Consider the following 5,897-nt stretch of genomic DNA (forward strand, 5'->3'; position numbering starts at 1 on the left):
GTTGATAGGTTGGTCAGAGACCCTGTTTATTTAGCCTAATTTCCACACTGGAGACAGATTAAATAAAAAAAGAGTTTCAGGTTTTATCATTTTTTATGAGAAGACAAAATAAGATAAACACAAGTAAGGACGCAAATAAAACACTAAAATAGTCAAACAAATTGCATGGACACATAAAAAATACAAGCCATGTAGACCAACAATGAGTATTGTTAAGTAACTTGATGACTGATGGGATAAATGTTTTTTTCTCATCTTGAGCAGGTGGTAGCAAATACCAAGCCCAGTGCCCCTAGAGATTTTGTTTACATTGGACGAATCTACAACACACAATTTACGTCCAATGCCGGTGTCCAATTCAGTGTCATTGTAGTTGGAAATGTGCCCTCGGCGGTAATGTGCGGAGGACCAGAGTCTGCGTCCCATCACAGACTTGAAATGTATGTTCTCGTTTTTTAAACTGTAAACATGATCTTTCACTAACACGTTTTAGTTGCCTAACCCTGGCCACACCTTAACCGTACGTTATTTGCCATAACCACAATCTTTCCTTAGCCTTACCATAGTTACCATGTGCAGAAAGAAGACATTTTAAAAACATTGGCATATAGAACATAAGAATCGTCCAATATCAGTGTTGTTTTTTGGATGATGCACCTGCATTTTGAGTACCGATGGTTGGATGATGGAGGATAGATGATCTCTTTGGAGCTCTGTAGTCTTATGTTGCTTGTACACTTCACATATGAAGGTGCTGAGTGCCAGACCTTTACTATGCCACACCCCCAAAAGTCATTCACTCTCAACATCATCCAATCCACCGGAAAGAAAATACACTTCTCCAAGAGTGTACTCAACGAAAACTGATATTAAGCCCTTAAATATTTGCAGCTTTGTTGGCTTGAACCCACAGCAGAAGTGTGGGAGAAGTTAGTTGGACATTCCTAACTGGTCACTCTACAGTTACTCCAGAGAACACACAACCAGATGGACATTTAAACTGTCCAACAGAGCAGCGTCCAGCTCTAACACACTACGGTACATGTCTGCAGTATCACAGAGACATTAAATTAAGATCTCCAGAATGTCACACGCGTCTAGACAGCCGTCGTAAATTTTAGCAATGAGCTAAAAAAAGACTTTATTGCTCATCTACCAATACAGCGTCATGTGGTGGTCAGTAAGTGAATATCAGATGTCTTTATAAAGAAATATATGCCTGCGTGATGCTACATGAATGAATTAAACTTTGGTGTGTTAGCCCCATCTGACATTGTATTGACCTTTCTTGGAAGCTTACCGTAACTCCACTGTATGCGTGACCCTAACCCTAAATCTAAACCCTAAAAATGAATGTCCTAATTGAAAATTGCAGGTGAGTCCAAACAAAGTGATTAGGGAAATTAAGGGGGGGGGACTTTTTTCGCCTTCTTAAGGAGGGCCTGTTTGAGAACCGCCGCACTACAGTAACATGAACATGAACTGCTGTCTCCAAACATATGACTCTCTGCATCCCTCCCCCATGTCCCCCTCCCCACACCCACTACCACATTGTATATATGGCTTAACGTTGTAAAAGAGAGAGACTGTGGCTGATGGTAAAATGACACATTACAGACTTTAAAAAGTGATTTTTAACTCATACTAATTACAAGGCTCCGGGTTCTGTTCCCTGCAGCTTACAGTGTGTCCATCATCAGGTGTATTCTTAGCCAGCACACACCTGCTCATTCAGGGTCAGATAGAGGCGTAAATTACAAATCCCTTTGCTGATTTGAATTGTTTCGTTCAGTTCACATTAAAGATTCGTAGTCACTAACTATGCAGTTCCTTCCCTTTTTATCTAAGCTAAGCGATCACAAGGGTGATGAAAGTGAACGCATCACCATTCATACTACTGCAACGTTCAGCGCTGATTCAGTTCAATAGTATGTTCAGTGTGTTGCTAGTCCAAGCTGTCAAATTAGGTCTATACAAGCACTATTTGTAAGGTTAATAGCTCAGCAGCACTTATTTGACACAGTTATCAGATTATGATTTCTTCTGGGGCTTTTAATAAGCTTTTAACAAGGAAGTAACGTAATGTGAATCACAGCTGGGCTGACAACGGTGCTCTGTCACCAGTGAGGGGCTCCACTGCTAAAAGCTACAAATTCAGTCAGTTCACAGTAAAGATTCAGTGTAAAAGATTTGTTCGTACATGTACTGACCATTTCTAGTGTCAGACGGCCGAAATGTAACATCAGATCTTCTACATATACTGTTTTTTTTACCGACATATTTGATCTTAATCTTGAGAGAGAGAGCAAATTAAAGACAGAATAAATAGATTGTATTTGGACTCATACACACTGGGAACAATTGGATAATACTTGTACATTTGTCATTCATTCAAAATCAGAAATCCACTAGTGAGTGTCCGACTTTTAAAAATAATACAAACAATATCTGATTACACCTTTGTTGAGAAATTGATCAGTGTTACAATGAAAGCCTCTATGATGCCATTTACCTTGATTGATTCTGGTGTGACACTGATCAAGTTCCACACATGAATGAATATATAATTGTGATTTTGTTTGTTTCTATGGAAGTGTTTAACGTTACATAATGTTTTGATCCGTGAGAATAAAATCCCTGATACAAACAAGGAATACTTTACATTTATTGGAATTTATGAGATGAAATGTGTCAGTTAAATGTCATATCTTAGTAGAAATACCTGTTGGTGTTTGCCTTTTCCAAAAGCAAATCATTTGATTCCCAAGGTGGGCATACATATGTGTCTACAAAGTTCAATGTGTGTTTTGGTTTTCAAGAGAGACAATGTGGCTCAGACAGCCCAGGTTTCCTGTCGTGGGATCACCCTCTCCGGGAGTGAGGAAGGATTTGAGGACAAGAGGAAATGAGAGTGTAATCTTGACTGACAGACCTTCCCACCGGCATATGGACGCCTGTCAGCAAGCCAGGAGCCGTTATCAGTGACTGCAGGCATGAGCTCTTCACCAAAGAGCCCTGGAAGGAGAGACAGCCGGACAGCGAGCATCAGAATGAATGAAGAGAGGAAATTAAAATGCAGAATGTCTTCACAGGTGGTAGACTCCTGTTGACTCATGAAAGCTGACACAAGGCGGTAGCTATTATCGTACTGTACTGCATGTACGACAACTGTGCTGCTAGCTTCAGACATAATAATACAGGAGAGCCAGGTGCACCATGGGAGAACCCCAGTGTATGCATTGTCCTGCTGTGAAGGGTTACAGTACATTGGGCTTTTATGCAATTCTGGACATTGGACACACAATGGTGAAACAGAAAAACTGTCTTAGGGAAATTTGCAATTATGTGTTCTTTTTTCACACATATCAACCAATCCAATCCAATCTCTGTCCACGTTGTGGGCCATGGATTATGAGGACTCCAACATGGCGCCCATTAATCCATCAAAAGTAGCTCACCCACTGCATACACCAAAAGACATATATATTTCTTCTTTTCCAGGTTTGCGTCCTCGTTTCCATGCTCATTAGTGTTTCTTTCCCTCAAGTCGCCTACTCGTTCCATAGTCTTTACACGGAGATGATGTCTCACAAATAAAAAAAGACTCCAATTGTTAAAACTTTATGGCTTAAAAATTCATAATACAAAGAGTAATATTTGACCTTGTGTGCAGTTTGACAACAGTTCAACAGTTTAACAGACGGCCACAGTTTTGTTGCAGTACCGGCCACTTGGACAGTTGGCAGTAAGGCTGAACACCATTTGGAGCTATTTAGCAGAGTTTCAGGAGCAGGAGCGCACCTCAATCACACCACTTCCGGCATTCCCATAAATATCCACCTAAACCATTTCCTCCTATTTCGCTCTCATATTCTGTGCCCCTCCAGTCCATCTGTCTGGAGGTATCTAAAATTAAAGACAGCTGATGTACTGGATGGAGTTATGCCTAAATCATCAGCAAAAAACCAATTAACCTTTTTTGTCGTTGCTCAAGACTCTTTTGCTTTGCCTCCTCCTGTGTTTCAAATTGCTGTCTCACTTGTGACTGTGTCTCAAACCAGGTAAACTAGCTTTTTTAATGAGAGCACAGCTAATGGTCACTAACCCTAACCACGTAACCAACAGTTCAGCTTAACCTCAGCCACCTTAATTTTTCTCCTAATTACCTTGTATTAGTTTGAAGGGAACCTTTCATCTTAGATCATTGGGCCTTTGACTCTGTATCCAAACTGCTGAGTCGACAAAGCAGCAAGAGTCACAAATACAGATTACGTTTCTACATCTCAATTCTGCCAATCAAAATAGCTTTCCAAATCACAGATGCTCTAACCATTGCTGGTTATATTAATGACATGATGCTAACATTTTAGAAATGCAGGTTAAATGTATCTAAACCACTAAGTAAGGCTCAAAATGTTGTTTCTTTATGGCAATAGCCAGTGTTCAATCTTGCCACTGAGCAGAATGAGCAGGTGTTCTGACTGAGTGCAGTGAACCCACAGAAATATCAGGCTTCTTATGTCTTTGCATAGTTCCAAAGATATAGTAAAAATGCAGAAATACAGAGACAACTCTTCACTTCGCAGAAGCTGCCGGTGCAGAGCTGCTGTGCCTGTTCCTGCTGCACAAAGACATGAAGACAGCACTGTAGCATCAGGAGGATTCCAGACAGAGAGGCCAACTAATTAAAACTTTGACACCAAACACATTCCTCACTGCTTCAACCAAACACATCTCAGTCTCCAGTGTGCTCTGCCAGCAGATCTATTGTCACATTTCCCCTGGGCTGACAGTCCCTCCCTGTGTTTTTCTCCAGAGAAGACATCTCAGCATTATTAAGAGACCGCACGCACAGTCTTAATTACTGTCTGTCTGTCTGTCTGTCTATCTAGCTATACAAGAATAACAACACCATTGGTAGTTTTTTCAAATGCTTAAAATGACACTTGTATTTTCCTGACAAGCAACCTCTTGTATTTGTGTGAATAGTGACTGTTGTCTGTCAGTAGAAAAGGTAGAAGTGGAGTGAAGTTGTTATCTTGGTGGCAAGAACATAGAAAAGAGAGATCACATAAACTACAAGAAGATCATTCTTGTCTACAGACATGTATCCACCTTTGCTAGAGACTAAACTTCCAAGATTGTGTGACGTTTTTTTCCAAACAAATTTCACCCTATTTTGCATAAAGTCAAAGATCAACTTTCGACTGCCTCCCTCTTCTCAGTTGGTCAATTCTGTGTAGCCTGCGATCCCACAATGCTTTGAATCACTCGTGAATTAATCGCCTCCCGTAGAAAAGGAAAGGCCAAACTTTGCTTTGCGTCCCACCACATTAAGGGTCTCCACCCTTAAATGCAACACACACCTGCTGCCCCATGCAGTAGCATTGCATCATTTGACGCATGTCAATTGACACCCATAGCAAACACCAGATACATACAGAAGAAGTAGTCATGTTACAGTAGCGACGCTGTTTGAATCTGGAGAGCAAATGTGATAAAATTGCTGCTTTTCTGAAAAGTTGACACGCATCTAAGCTGGGAAATAGCACATTGGCGTCCATACTAACTTATGATGACGTCAAGATGCTGCTGTTGTGTGGGCTTATGTAGAAAACAATAGGTGCAGGTGTTTTGACACGCGTTATACGCTGCTGTGTGTGCTACCCTTTAAAGGGGATGTGGATGGTTGGACAACAAAGTGTATGAATGCAACATCTGAGATCGCAGATCCCTCCACTACTCTTCTTTTTAGACTGTGAACATGATCTTTCTCTAACCCTGACAAAGTAGCTTTTGTTGCCTAAACTTGACCAAACCGTAACCACATGTGGCAGATCAGAAAACACTGGTCATATGGGTCTGTTTGGGAGTCAGTGACACCTTGGAGGCGTCGG

This window comes from Siniperca chuatsi, linkage group LG17 (genome assembly GCF_020085105.1).
Source record: "Siniperca chuatsi isolate FFG_IHB_CAS linkage group LG17, ASM2008510v1, whole genome shotgun sequence".
NCBI classification, from domain to species: domain Eukaryota; kingdom Metazoa; phylum Chordata; class Actinopteri; order Centrarchiformes; family Sinipercidae; genus Siniperca; species Siniperca chuatsi.